Here is a 15,806-nt window from a genome sequence, read left to right as displayed (position 1 = left end):
TGTAATCCGCCCGAGGAAACATCTTCCACTGTGTGGATTCCAACCCTGACAGTGTTCCCTGTGTTGCACCTTTATTGCACACCAACATCAGGTATGCGTTTCAGCTCACGTGCTATAAATGGTCCAAACTCACCGTCAGGCAGGAGATGAGAGCAACTCACCTCACACACATCTTTCTCCTGTCGTGAATCCCTGCCGCGCTCCCCCCTGAAGTGTACAGTTGTCCAAATCTGCACCGTGTGCATCCAATTATCTGTGAAATAGCGTTCCGTCCTCAGACGGCTTTTTCAGACCACTGACGGCAACAGCAACATAGTCAAGGTGTGTTGTGGACACACCTTGCTGCCTCTGGCTATGACATTTAAAAAAAAAACGGTCCCATTCCTTATATATATATATATACATATAAATATATATATATATTTATATGTATATATATATATACATATAAGACGTGGCTGAAGACACGGTTCTCAATCTTGTGCGTGTTGAGCGATTGTAGTTCACGGCAGACGAATCGGTCGCATGGACGGCTTTAAAGGATAGACAGCAATCAACCACTGAGACCACGTGTAGCCCTCTGACTGCGAAAGTTCTGTGTGTGTTCTGTATGTGTGTGTGTGTGTGTGGGGGAGGGAGGGAGGGAGTGTGGGTGTGCGTGCGCCCACTTCTAACAGCTTGGGATGGAGAGGACGTGTTCTGGGTTGGAGATAAAGGGCAGATGACTAAGGCAGAAAAAGGTTGTAGCATGCAAGCCTCCGTCCCATAGCGATTTATCAGGTCTGATCCAGCTTTGACACCCCAGATCGTCCAGCCAGGTCTGATCCAGCTTTCACACTCCAGATCGTCTAGCCCGGTCTGATCCAGTCATCAGATCCCAGAGATGTATTTCTGAGGCGGCTAAGGGACAAAAGTCATTGGTTTGTTTCACCTTTTGAACTCTGACCTGGTCTGTCAGTGAAACACTAACTGTTAGTCTCTCACTGTGGATAGGGAATTGCACATGGCGCATGTTTTCAGCCAGGAAGGTATAGATTGTTTTTCAAAGGGCAATCTGTGGGCGAAAGGAGCAGGAGAGACAGTGACTAATAAACAACCGCAAAGAGCAACCATTTACATGGTGTTCGATCATTTATATTCCTGCGCTGTGATGAATGTCACGTTCAAAAGTAAAGCTCAAAAACAACTCGTCAATCACAATGGAACAGCACTTTATGTGTAGCGGCGCACAAAGTCTCATTCGAAAATTCTCCGCACACCTTATCCGTCACCACGCTCTCGTTTTATCGTTAAGAACCAAAATTGGACGCCATTACCATATTTCGCCTTGTCATTCTCCTCACTGCAGGAGTTCACCTGAGGACGCCCTAACCAGACTTTTCAGCCAACCTCAACCTTTTTCCTCTCTGCTGTCTGCCTTGCACATTCCTATCCCTCAGGGGGCACCACTCTTTTGTGCTTGTGACACACAATGGCTGCCCAGTTTCCCACTCCGTAATGGGATTCGAGGTGATTGGCCGCAGCAGGTGCTAGGGTCAGGGGAGTCAAGGTTGCGTGAGCCAAATGTCAAGAACCCTGATGGCAGGAGACAGCCTATCAGGATGCAGGCCTCTAATTGACCTGATCAATGATTGGCTGGGGGTGGCCAGTGAAGCCGTGATCAGTGAGGACAGAAACCAACCTCCTCTGCTGTCACTGAGAGGACAACATCCCCAAAGTGAAGACAATACCCTAGAGAGAGCTGGAGTGGAATAAAGGGAAGGAGGAGGGGGATGGGGAGAGAGATTAGAGGATGGAGAGAGAGCGAGAGAGAGAGAGAGGCTGGCGCAGAGAAGGAGAGAGAAGATAACCTTTCCAAATGTTCTATATCCGTAAAGCTCAAGCTAGCATGAGGTGGTGTGTTCTGCGCTCCATTAAAATAAATGTCACCGTCTTCGTAGCTCATCTATTTTCTTCCTGCTAGCCCGTCCAGCGCCGTGACAGTGTCATGTCCACATAGACATACTGGACGCACAGTATAGGCCCGCAACCAGGGACGTGCACAGACATGGTCAGGGGCTATTGCTCTAACATTATCTCCATTACTTCAAAAAGTCAATTGAAAGTGGAAGGGTTTTCCCTCTCCTTCACTCGCAGTGCACCGGCGTGAGAATACAAACAATGTCATATAATATATATATATACGTATATATGTTTATACGTTTATGCAACAATAGCCCTTACCTGTGCACGTCCCTGCCCTCAACCAAACTATTCATTGTGAAGATAAAACCTTTAAAAAGAAGTCCCTTCCATCTCTGGGTGTCCGCTGCATCGCCCAATCGGGGGCTTGGAGGAGCTCTCATTACGGTGGCCTTGGAGCACAGATCTCGCCATGTCTCCTGTCGTCTCTGCGACCATAAACTGCCCCGCGATAAGGTCAGCCGTAAAGCTTAAGGTTATATGTAAATGACTGCGCTATAAGGTCAACTATACATCCCTCCCGCAAGAAAGGAGTTTGGAGGAGGAGGACGAGAAGATGTTATGAAAAATAAAAATGTCTATTGAAATTGTTGAAAATTCATTTTAGTGCCTGTTTCACAACACACATCCAACCCCATTCCATATAGTATCATGGATATTGATTGAGATTCACCCAAAGAGAGAGAGAGACAGTTTGACGAAACTCAAACTTTGCACGACATGCCACTTCTCCCCCCGCCGGCTCACCTCAGATCCTCTGTAAACTCTCCGCTCAGGAAGTGTTTTCATTTTGGAACGCTCGCCAAAAAATGTAACGAGGACGGGCGCTGCATATCATTTCAATGAATCAATGTGAAGCTTCCAGCAGCCTGGCGCGGCTCTGACGGATGGAGGGATGGAGGGATGGGGGAGAGGCGAGGTGACATAGCACATTGAGATGTCTGTCTCCTGTAACTCACTGGGGTGTGTGTCTGTTTGAGGATGCTGCTAGGATACACACACACACACACACACACAAACACACATTCTGTATAGACACACACACGGGCTTGTGCCAACACACACACACAGCAAAGTGCACACACAGAGGCACACTTTCTCTATCGCACACAAAAACACACACACACACACGCAAGGTGTGGAGGTGATTGCATCCATCTGGATGACAAGTGGATCTGAGGACTATTCCTCACTGCTGTCATCTTCTGAAGACACCAGCGTGCGTGAGAGAGTCACGTGACACAGCAATATATGCATGTGGTTCTGTGTGTGTGTGTACCCCTGCAATTGTCCTATTATACACCCGCAATTATCTCCTTAGCCAGATCTATATCCCACAGAGAAAGGGTTCCCATTCAACCTCAACTAACTACTCTCTATTGATACACCTTAAAGCAGGAGAGCTGCTCTGGTAAAACACGACTATCGACAGGGCGGCGATCCCATGCAGTAACGTGCCTCCATGATCTGGATATAATCGTTACAGGTTACAGCTTTAACCCTGCCTCGAGCGAACCCCCTGAAATTGGAGCAGTTCCCTGAGGGGCATCCCCCCCCCCCCCCCCCCTAAACCAATGGAAATCAATCGGGGTCATCTCATTAAAAACAATAATCAACTCCACACGCCGGAGTTCCATTGATTGGAACGTTGGGATGATTGACAGAGACGTCGACCCCCGGGGGGGGGGCAGGAGTTGGAGGGGCTCTCCTGAGGGGGGGTGTGGCATGTCAAAAAAGAGACGTCCAATCGGATTGGCTGTGCGTGCGCGCCCTGTGTGGATGACTGTCAGAAAGATCACGGTGGCTGATGTCTTAAGTGCCGCACTTAGTGGACGTGAAACGTTGCCGTGGACGGCGGGTGGATTGACGAGGGGGATTAGGGTTTCCACGCGTGGTTTAGGAGCGCTCTCGTTTGTCGCCTCGGCCTTTGTGGGAGGTAGTAAAGACAATGAAACATGGTTTTCATCAGCGCCCCTGGTTTACAAGGGCTTTTATGAAACCAGTGGGGATTGGTGTGTCTGCACACTGCATGTGCATATGGGGGATGTTCCAGGTTAGGCATTTGCATCTTGGTACCTGTGTCCATATGGATGTGTGTGTGTGTGAGTGTGTGTCGTCACTGCCTGGGAGCAGTCCTACCATGCTGCCTCTCTCCCTCTGCCTTAAACAGACTGCCTCTCTCCCTCTGCCCTAATCAGACTGCCTCTCTCCCTCTGCCTTAAACAGACTGCCTCTCCTGCCGGGCCCGAAGGACAAAACCTTTCGCCCACAGTGAACACAAACACACCCACACAAACACACACACACACACACCCTGCTCACCCAGCGCTCCCCCAACCTCTTCACTCCTCCAGAAGCATTGTTTTTTCACGCCATGTTATTAAGCACAGCTCCCCCCCCCCCCCCCCCCCCAAGTCAACACAATATTTGCTCATCACCTGTGCATGTGTGTGAGCGCGCGTGTTGGCTACTGTGTGGCTGTCTATGTGTGTGTGTGTGTGTGTGTTTAATAACCTTCCGTGGCCCAAATGCTCCCCAGTGTGTCCTGAGGGCGGAGGGGGGGTGGGGGGGGGAGGGGGGGTGGGTAGATCAAGAGTGATGAGTGTTGGCCAGGGGGAGGTTAGAGGGGAGTAGTGATGACTCAGGAGGGTGTCATGATGACGCCACAGTCCTCATACGAGCCTCTCGAGATCCAGCAGGGACTGGTGGCGCACAGCACACAGCTAGCAGAGCACACAGCTAGCACAGCACACAGCTAGCACAGCACACAGCTAGCACAGCACACAGCTAGCAGAGCACACAGCTAGCACAGCACACAGCTAGCACAGCACACAGTTAGCACAGCACACAGCTAGCACAGCACACAGCTAGCACAGCACACAGCTTGCACAGCACACAGCTAGCACAGCACACAGCTAGCAGAGCACACAGTTAGCACAGCACACAGCTAGCACAGCACACAGCTAGCACAGCACACAGTTAGCACAGCACACAGCTTGCACAGCACACAGCTATCACAGCACACAGCTTGCACAGCACACAGCTATCACAGCACACAGCTAGCACAGCACACAGTTAGCACAGCACACAGTTAGCACAGCACACAGCTAGCACAGCACACAGCTAGCACAGCACACAGCTAACACAGCACACAGCTAGCAGAGCACACAGCTATCACAGCACACAGCTAGCAGAGCACACAGCTAGCACAGCACACAGCTAGCAGAGCACACAGCTAGCACAGCACACAGCTAGCACAGCACACAGCTAGCACAGCACACAGCTATCACAGCACACAGCTAGCACAGCACACAGCTAGCAGAGCACACAGCTAGCACAGCACACAGCTAGCACAGCACACAGCTAGCACAGCACACAGCTAGCAGAGCACACAGTTAGCACAGCACACAGCTAGCACAGCACACAGCTTGCACAGCACACAGCTATCACAGCACACAGCTAGCACAGCACACAGCTATCACAGCACACAGCTAGCAGAGCACACAGCTATCACAGCACACAGCTAGCAGAGCACACAGCTATCACAGCACACAGCTAGCAGAGCACACAGCTAGCACAGCACACAGCTAGCAGAGCACACAGCTAGCACAGCACACAGCTAGCACAGCACACAGCTAGCACAGCACACAGCTTGCACAGCACACAGCTATCACAGCACACAGCTAGCACAGCACACAGCTAGCAGAGCACACAGTTAGCACAGCACACAGCTAGCACAGCACACAGCTAGCAGAGCACACAGTTAGCACAGCACACAGCTAGCACAGCCCACAGCTAGCACAGCACACAGTTAGCACAGCACACAGCTTGCACAGCACACAGCTATCACAGCACACAGCTAGCAGAGCACACAGCTAGCACAGCACACAGCTAGCAGAGCACACAGCTAGCAGAGCACACAGTTAGCACAGCAAACAGCTAGCACAGCACACAGCTAGCAGAGCACACCGTTAGCACAGCACACAGCTAGCACAGCACACAGCTAGCACAGCACACAGCTAGCACAGCACAGCGCTCATAAACTAGAACTGTCAACGGAAAATACTGATATACAAAATGTTAAATACAATACAACATTACTGTACCGTCTGAAAATGAGCCAATAAGCCAATATATATCTATGGATGCACATTAGCAAAAACAATAACCTGGTTTCTTGCTGGTAAAAGAAGGAAACAAAGTATTTGTATCTGTAGAAACAGAGGTCTGTTCCCATAAATAATAGATGTGCTGAATATATATTAAAATGCGGTATGAAGCCATTGTCCGGTGATACTTTTAAAGATGCATGGATGTGCGTGGGCATCTAAACCCTCATACACCGTGTAGTAGGCTGTGTGTGGGCGCTGCACAGTTGCTCCGGACTCTGCAGATATATGAGTAGATAAAAGGGCTTGTTCAGTAGAACACCCTCTGTGGCTTCTTGTCACGTTCTAGTGACAAATCGTTAGTCAACGCACGGCACACGCCCCGCCCCCTCTGCTTTCTTTCTAATTAGCAACACATTAAGAGGAAGTTTGAAAACACAGTTTCTATCTGACCCTCAATAGAAGAGCACTTAGCGTTTAGCTCTCTCACATCCTCTCCTTCTCTCTCCCAACTCTCTCACACACACACACACAACTCTCTCTCCCCCCTCTCTCGCCCAACTCTCTCTCTCTCCCCCTCCCAACTCTGGCTCTTTCCCCCCTTCTCTCCCGACTCTCTCTCCTGACTCTGTCTTTCTCCCTTCGGTCTCTCTCCTCTCTCGATTTTCTTCCTCCCTATCTCCTTATCTCTTCTCCCTCTCCCTCTCTCCGTCTCCCTCTCTGTTTGAGGAACATTGGACTGCAGCCTTGTCTACTATTGATTTCTCATTCTTCCAATTTGTTTAACCACCCATGGAACCGATGTTATCGCTTTTCCCGGAGCGTAAATTTGGGCTAAACCCTTCCTGCTGGAGTCCCACGATTTAGGTCTACCTCGTACGTTTGTTTGATTTAGGGTTTTTTAGGAGACCGCTGATAACGATGCAGGAATCTATAAATAGAGTCTGTCCTGCCGGAAGAGGGATGTCTGTGCGCGTGGAGAGGAGCCGTGGGAAGGATGCTGAAATTGTATCTAGTGGTGCTACTCAGGCAGAGTATGGAGTACCTCTTAATGGATGGGTAGATCTGGTAGATATCGGATCTCTCCTCTTATGTCTCAGCTGATGCTGAGGCCCGTCGTGATGCGTTCCATATCATACGTCACGCTTCCTGTTGTTTCATGTTTCTTATCCAATCAAGTCACCCGGTCTCTTGTGCGTGCGTGTTGGTGTTTGTGAGTGCGTGTCTGTGTGCATGTCGTACTTTCGTTTATTTCTAATTGTATTGAGGAATGCGTGTTTGTCCGTACATCCCTAAGGAGCAGCGGTGGTCTGCAGGAGCTGCCACTCTGTGAGTGGCTGTCGCAATATGCGTTCACATTAAGGAGGGCTGTGCGTGTTCCAGGTCACTGTCCACAGGGAGGCTTAGCAGGTGGGAAGTCAAGCCGGCAGGGGGTTTTACATCCATCCAGCCAGGCAGCCAGGTAGCCAGCCAGGCAGCAAGCCAGGCAGGGGGGCAGGGGAGTGGAGGGGGGTGATGGAGTAAGAGTGTGTGTGGGCAAGGAGGGGGGGGGGGGGTTGAGGGCTTAGCAGGTGGGGAGTCAGAGAGGCAGGGGGGAAGGGGGGGGGGTTAGACAGCCAGACAGAGAACCAGCGGAGAACAGCCGTGATGGGGGAACCCAGGGGGTGATGAGAGGGGGGAGGCAGGGGGCGCTGAGGTGGGCAGTGGCAGGTGGGCTGGCGGTCTCGGTGGGGGGGGTGAGGCACCGGGCAACGGCCCGCAAGGGAAATCACTGTCAGTCTGTAGGAGATGTGTGTCACACCTGACCCCCGAGCATGACCATGTGGATTAGCTAGTGAGGGCTGGAAATGCTGTTGTCCTTGTGTGTGTGTGTGTGTGTGTGTGTGTGTGTGTTTGCGTGTTTGCGTGTGTGTGTGTGCATCCCTCTTTTTGTGCATGCTCAGACAGACTAGGTCGGACCAAGAGCACCAAATCCGACAAATTACGAAACTCGTCCCTGTGTGTTATTCGTGTGTGTGTGTGTGTGTGTGTGTGTGTGTGTGTGTGTGCGTGCGTGTGTTGGTGTGTGTGTGTGTGTGTGGGTGTTCATGTGTGTGGCCTACTGATCTCCCACTGTGAAAACATGAGTAATGAAACAATGGTCTTTGTTTGTATGTTGTGATTGTTTTCTAAAACCCTTCCCTGTCCACTCTGATTCACCCGCGGCACAGACGCCATACATTGACAACAGGCTTAGTCGTGTTTTCGTCCATTTTTCAATGGACGTGATATTGATGTCTGATGTCAGAGCAATAATCCTCGCCTCTCACATCGCCTTAGCAGGCCAGCTTAAGAGGAGCCAAGAGATCAGAATGTAAACAAAATGTGTGTCCACATGCTCTTATCCCATCCCATGGTCAGCCCTTGTCACTCAGGGGGGAAAAAAGGGGGGGGGGGGGGGGGTCTGACGGTCATCAAGAGGTTCTACCTATCTCCCTCGAAATACCCCTACGTCTAAAAACCAACAGAAGGGCTAGGGCTGGGACTAGGGCTGGGGCTAGGGCTGGGACTAGGGCTGGGGCTAGGGCTAGGGCTGGGACTAGGACTAGGACTAGGGCTGGGGCTGGGACTAGGACTAGGGCTGGGGCTGGGGCTGGGACTGGGACTAGGGCTGGGGCTGGGGCTGGGACTGGGACTAGGGCTGGGACTAGGGCTGGGGCTGGTGTTTCAGTGTGCAGCGCACTGCGTCTCTTTGTATGGCTGGTGTCAGATGTCCTCTGCAGTAGCTGCTACCCAGCTATCCAGACCAGATGATGTTACTGGATACCTGTGTGTGTCTGTGTGTGTGTGTCCGGGGGTGCATGTTCAGTGTGTGGCTGTGCATGCTTGTGCGCATACTGTACACGCATGAGTGGTGTGCGCGTATGTGTGTGTCTGTGTGTGTGCGCACTCTCCTTAACCTCCACATCGTCTTCATCGTCCAGAGCCATCGGTTCAGCCCTAACACCATAATCCAGCCGTCTTTTTCTCAAGAACCTACTTCCCACACCCCTCCCACTGCACCATGGTCCAATCCTGCTCTCCCCCCCCCCCCCCCCCCAATGAGAAGTCCCACTGGGCCGGGAGAAGAGCTCATCTCTTTACAGCGACCACTGAGCTAACCTCACATGGTCATAAAGCCAGGCCCAGACCTAATGGTGCCTATTGTGTTCCAAGGCCCCATGGGGGATAGACTACATCCAGGCCTCTTATTGCTTCTCCAGACAGACATGTATGCCTGTGAGGCGAGCTCAAGTCACCTTTCAGACGGCTCTCACGCTGAATTAATCATTTGAAGATGATTGCGTAAGGAGGGTAATCCATCTTAACGGTTTGGGGCGGGTCACCTGACAGGAGACAGAGGCCGGCGTGGGAAAATGGACGCAGACTGCGCCGTAATGACGGTGCCAGCGGTCTAATGGCTGCCGATCCGAGGGTCACAGGACAAACAAGCGTGGCCCAACCGACTGAAGCCCGTGGGAGGGTGTACAGACGCATCGGACTTCAAAGGCTGGGAGATCTGTCTGTGCGTGTGTGTCCAGGTGTCCGCGGCTTGATCATCTCAAGGAGAAAGAGCGCTTCTTTCCAAGACTTGAAATCTTGCCGGCTGATCTGATCTACACTGGAGCTTCCGGTCCCTCGCTCAAACCTAAAGTCAGAGAGTTGAATTGGAGAGCTAAAGTAGATTAGCAGGTATGACTCAATCCCTTGAGCTCGGCCACCACAGCACCAGGGCGAGCCGGTTAAACTGAGCCTGTTCAACTCCACAACCGAATAAGTGGTATTTTCTCAGAGGATGATACAGTAACCCCCATGGCATGATTCAATCCTCTGCTCCAGCGTGGGCTAGCTACGCGAGGAGCACACATCCACACGTTTGTGTTTGAGTGGCAGCAGAGACGGGGCACGTCAGGAAGATGGGAAGTGTCAAAGTGCGTGCGTGTGTGGACGTGTGTGGTGTGTGTGTGTCACCACGCGTGTTTTCGCAGACACACCCCCGGGGTGGGGGGGGGGGGGTAGGAACCAGCAGGGAGTTTCCTCCTGCTCTCTGATGTCACAATCACTCCCCCGCTGTGCTGCAGCAAGCATTCCGCAGGGCGCCGATGGACGCCAGTAGCCCTCTTCCTCGTTACTCCCCCATGGGGACTGTATTGGCTGGCACGCTCTCTCTGTGTGACTTGAATGGGTCTGCGGGCACATTTTGTTTCCCAAACAAAAGTCACCCCTCTCCCTCCACCACCACCAATTGTGTTGTCATGGTTTAAATGGTGCCAGCGCGGGGCTTGGTCTGGAGAGGCTGGAGGTCTGCAAAATATGGAATTAATCTGCGTTATTGCTGCAACTGCAAAAAAAAAGGAAGGAAAGAAAGGATCGACATATTCAGCTCCTGGGGCTGTGAATAAGAAGAAAAAGGGAGGGAATTTGACTAATAAATAACATCAAACATTAGCATGAAAGCAATGCCTGATTAGAAATGCGAGAAGCAGTATTAATAAAGACATAATCTCCAGAAACACTAGGCTGTGCATCGCCTCTGTCCCACCCCCCACCCCCCCCAGCCCCCACCTCCTCCCCACCACTTCCCTCTTTCCCTCGCTCCGAAAAACCATTACCAGTTTTTTTCTCCTCCCCGCCCCCACCCACTTTGTGCCTCCCCTCCAACAGCTCTCCCTTGGTGCTTGGTTATTTGCTTGATTGATATAAAATGCATTGGGTTTTGCATCTTTAATTCTCATTTAAACCAAAGCGGACCAAGGCCCAGTTTAATGGCCCCAAGGTTTCAAACGGCCATCAATAATAGGCCTCTCCTATTCTCATTAGGAATTCAGGCCACACGCAAAGGAAGGGACTGTTGCTGTCTCCGGTAGGAAGCTAGCAAGTCCTCTTCCCTTAATAAGGAGAAAAGTGCAAAGTCATAGAGGGAGAGAAGGTGGGAGGGAGAGAGAGAGAGAGAGAGAGAGAGAGAGAGAGAGAGAGAGAGAGAGAGAGAGAGGAGAGAGAGAGAGGCAGAGAGGCAGAGAGAGAGAGAGAGAGAGAGAGAGAGAGAGAGAGAGAGAGAGAGGAGAGAGGAGAGAGAGAGAGAGAGAGGCAGAGAGAGCGAGCGAGAGAGAGAGAGAGAGAGAGAGAGAGAGAGAGAGAGAGAGAGAGAGAGATGAGAGAGAGAGAGAGAGAGAGAGAGAGAGAGAGAGAGAGAGAGAGAGAGAGAGAAATTCACACCTCCATCTCAGCAAGAGCCTCTCTCTTTGCTCTCTCTCTGCATTTTCTTCTTCTCTTCCTTCTTCTCTTTTCTCTGCCTCGTTCTCTGCATGCCCTCTCCACCACTCTCTCTTGCGTTGTCTGTCTCATCCTCCTCTCTGGATCTCCTCCTCTATCTCTCACTGTCACTCTCACTCTGTCTCTCTCTCTCTCTCTCTCTCTCTCTCTTCTCTCTCTCTCTCTCTCTCTCTCTCTCTCTCTGAAACCCTTCAGAGACAGGAGGAAATGTTCAGATCCTGGACATACTTTATAAAGATAAGCTCCGATGAAAGCTCACATGAAATTGGACCATCAGTCCCTCATGAGCTGTCTCTCACTATTGATTCGTTACATAAGTATCAGGCAAGACTGAGGCCAGAAGGCTGGCATTACTGTAACGGGCCTAAAACGAAAGTTGGATTTTCTCAAGCATTTGACATTTGTTTGAAGGCAGCACCATTCGATGGAATAGCTGCATCACTACAAAACTGTGGTGATAGTTGTGACAAGATGATACAGTTTTGGAGGACCGAGAAAGTTCACGGCCAGATTAAAATCCAAAATACCAGATAATTCAACCGAGTGCCTGGAGACATCACCGAGCTGTCGGCCACTTCCTCTTCTGGCTGTCCCCACTTCCTGTCAGCCTGCGACGTGATTGGTCCGGGGCGGGCAATCCTAGGCCTTTTGGGGGATGGCATTCGTCAGGACAGACGGGAGATGTTGGGCTTGATTTAGCACCGAGGCGTGGAGGGGGCTTCTCAGAATGCAGATCAGCACCGCACTGTCGTTTGGTACATCGCTAGGAGTGTCGCACACACACACACACACTTACACATACACAGACAGGCACCCGCAGACAGACGTGTAGACACAGACACGTGCACGCCCACGCATCCGTCCTCCAAACACACTCTTTCTGCCAAGCCTAATCAGTGGGACGCCCAAGGAACAAAAAGGAAGGGAGGGGGGGGGGGGGGGCACGTCCAATCACACTATTGATTTTGGGGGGGGATGTGGCAAGACAGGGAGAGAAGGGTGGATATGAGGGAGTGTGTGTGGGTGTGTGGGGGGGGGGAGTCAGTGCATGGTCGCCTGCCCGCTTCGTATTCTGAGTAGCCCATAAGTGCATGGGAGTCAGTGACACATTTTGGCAGTTTGCAGCACGCCAGCCATCTTGGCATCACCCACGACAGTGCTGGTGCCCTTGAGCCTGGAAACTCTCAAGGTGTGAGCGTCGTGTGAGGAGAACCGGGGACGACATGTTGCCATCCAGCCTGCGCTCCCGTTACGTATCAGCAACACTGAACACAAACACAGAGCAAAGGACCGCTGTCACCGGCCTCTCGACGGTGTGCCAAACACACGGAGGCGTCCTCACGGCCAAATCAAAACAGACAGTTTGTCGGTCCCGGAACCAGCTGGTTTGCCGTCGACATATTTAGTGTGTTCTTGTAAAAGCGACTGCCAGTTGCAATTTTGTTCCGAAAAGAGAACTGCGCTGTCGGAATACTGTGGCGTCTACTGTCAACTATTGATTGATTATTTCTTCTTGTTTATTGTGTCCAGAACCAGAACCCCCTCCTTTTCCGGTTTAAATCGGTGGTATATCCTTCAAAGCTAACTGTAACTGACAAAATGCTAAAGCCGTTGCCCCGACTCCTGCCCGACAACAGGATTGTATTCATGCATAAAACAGGCTAATAAATCCCCTTATAACTCCATGGCACTTTGTCCGGGCTGGGAGGTTGTTATGGCAGAAAGTGTGCCGTGATAAATGTTTTGCCCCCCTGAATGAGACAGCAGTTTATGTACAGAGGAAGTGGGAGCAAATGATCCCTTTTTACTGGTGTGCAGGTGGTGTGATAAATCTCTGGCAAACTTGGCGGCCATTTTAAGAGAAGGCATGGCCTGTTTTTAGACCCACGGAGCTGCCCTCTGAGTGGAAGAAGATGGCTCCCACCTTGAAGACTACACTTTCTGAACCAGAGTTTTACTTCATGTGAGTGGACTTCATACGATATACTGTGAGTGATAACTTTAACCTTTCGTCAACCTCAAAGAATGATCCGAAGTATTTGAAAGAAGTGGAAACTTCTAGAAGGTCACATCTTGCATTGGACTGCTTGGGCGCAAGCTCTCATCAAATTTAACAACACAGTGCGACTGCTGAATTTTCAAGAGGAACCACCTGCCTTCGCAGCGACAATAAACAAACAAGCAGATGTCTCAGTAAATGTGAAACGTGTGTGTGTGAAAGCAAGGTGGTTGTCATCGATACAAAACAACAACATACAAAGTTTGCAAAATATAGAACCTCGGGACTAAAGCTGTTACCTACAAGTTAATGTGTTTTCCTGATGAAAAAGTTGGTCTGTTGTATGAAAAGAAAAACTGTCTCTTTTCATGGCAGATCGACTGTATCGGAGTTCTCTAAAGCCTTGTTGTTGTACAGCTTGGGACTCTCCTGTTTACTTCTCTACCCAGACTGAAACACAGGGAGATAATCAATACCCCGCCTCTGACGGCTCAGTGAACAGCTTCCCTGCCATTTTCACTGGTGTCTTGGTCCTACCCAGCCCCCTCCATCTCTCCTATCACTCCAGGCACCCCAGCCGTGTTTAGATTTTGGCCCAGCCGGGTCACTCCATCACTGGGCTCGCACACTGACAGATCCCCCCCCATCTCCCTAGCCATCGCCCATCGCGGCGGGGCTCTTAATCGATGCAGAGCCAAATGGGTCTTGGAAAAGGCCATTTAGCCTGGGCTTGTTGACACCGCCTGTTTCAGATGGATGACATAGCTTCCTGTCAAAGATAAGAGAGGGGGGAGGGAGAGAGGGCAGGCAGGCCAGGAACAAGGACATGCACAGAGACAGAGAGAAGACAGGAGACAGGCCGGGGAATCTGGGGCAGGGCATGGTGTGTGTGTGTGTGTGTGTGTGTGAAAGAGAGAGAGAGAGAGAGAGAAACATTCAGAGGCTGTAAAGAGGAAGAAGTGTAGCTGGGGTTTGCTCGTTTTAAAGATAGAAATACTTAATTTATCATAAAGTCTGGGGCACCACCCTAATATTGGTTTAGGACATTAGGGAATCCTATGTTTAATATGTAATAATCAGTCTCATCTTTAGGAATGAATTCGTTCTAAGAGTAGAGCCAATCGTAACATCAGTGAACACGCACGTCAAAATATCTTTACAATGAATTTATTCAAGTAAGGTAAACAGATCTTATGAAAAGTTGGATTATGGGTTTGATATGAGAGATTGGTTTCAATGAACAGAATGAAATGTCTAACTTAAATCAAACTAGTTTCAATAAACTCATTTAGGTTATGGTTACAATTGACTGCCAAAGACGTATACAAATAACAAATAAAGGTACAAGGTTAATTATAGTACATACTTTACACAATTATAGTTACTAAGTAGCTTCTTGAAGTCAACGTAACTAAATCACATTGATGAACTGCATCTAATAATGTAACTTTAGTTTGGCAACCACTGTTATTTTAAAACACAGCTGCGGGAATAGTCAATGGCTTTTTTCGACAAGCTATATCGTGGCGGCATAATAGGTTACGTGTAGAAACTGCATTGTTTAGTTGCTTCTAAACAAAAGTCCTTCAGGACTAATCACTACTGTCTGTTTCTTGAACTAGACATGTGCACCAACGTATTAGTTGGTTGGTTAATTCACTTAACCAAATAGCTACACTATTAAAATAGAGGCTATAATAAAAGGCTCTTATGCTACTTTCCGTGAAGAGCTGGCCGAGGCAGATTACAACGTAAATGTCGGGGCAGCGGTGTTTCTGAGCACGCGCGTACCTCCCGGTCAAACCTAGCCGCTTCCTTTGAGCTAGCTGGTCCCACACACACACTCGTGGTGGCGGTAGGTTACGTGTACAGAACTGCGTTGTTTAGTTGCTTCTAAACAAAAGTCCTTCAGGACTAAGCACTACTGTCTGTTTCCCTGAACTAGACATGTGCACCAACGTATTAGTTGGTTGGTTAATTCACTTAACCAAATAGCTACACTATTAAAATAGAGGCCTATAATAAAGGCTCTTATGCTACTTTCCGTGAAGAGCTGGCCGAGGCAGATTACAACGTAAATGTCGGGGAAGCGGTGTTTCTGAGCACGCGCGTACCTCCGGTCAAACCTAGCTGCTTCCTTTGAGCTAGCTGGTCCCACACACACACTAGCAGCTATTTCACGAAAAACAATTGAATACGCACACAGGCCACTGTAGCCTAGGCACAGTAGTATTAAATACATGGTGCTACATACAGTTAGAGCTCGCTCTATTTTAACAGTTCGTTTCACAAAAGTTTACGATTGCTCATTTCAATCTATCTTAGCCTCACACGGGGCACCAATATGTAGCGGGGTTTGCTCGTTTAAAGATAGAAATACTTAATTTATCATAAAGTCTGGGGCACCACCCTAATATTGGTTTAGGACATTAGGGAATCCTATG

General features: G+C 50.0%; 2 protein-coding genes across 2 annotated transcripts in view; both read left to right on the top strand.

Moving 5' to 3' along the window:
• The window catches only part of LOC134009183 (B-cell lymphoma/leukemia 11A-like), a 64,848-nt gene that overhangs the window by 37,911 nt on the left and 11,131 nt on the right, over positions 1-15,806 (top strand). The gene's annotated exons all lie outside the window — the stretch shown is intronic.
• The window catches only part of LOC134008452 (eukaryotic translation initiation factor 3 subunit A-like), a 100,896-nt gene continuing 92,940 nt past the window's right edge, over positions 7,851-15,806 (top strand). Inside the window, exon 1 of the mRNA XM_062447838.1 lies at positions 7,851-7,861. The gene's annotated coding sequence lies outside the window, so the exon portion shown is untranslated. The remainder of the gene's footprint in view (positions 7,862-15,806) is intronic.

Source organism: Osmerus eperlanus, chromosome 22, assembly GCF_963692335.1.
Source record: "Osmerus eperlanus chromosome 22, fOsmEpe2.1, whole genome shotgun sequence".
Taxonomy (NCBI): Eukaryota; Metazoa; Chordata; class Actinopteri; order Osmeriformes; family Osmeridae; genus Osmerus; species Osmerus eperlanus.
The sequence above is the reverse complement of the archived record's forward strand: the minus strand, read 5'-3'. Positions and strand labels throughout refer to the sequence as shown.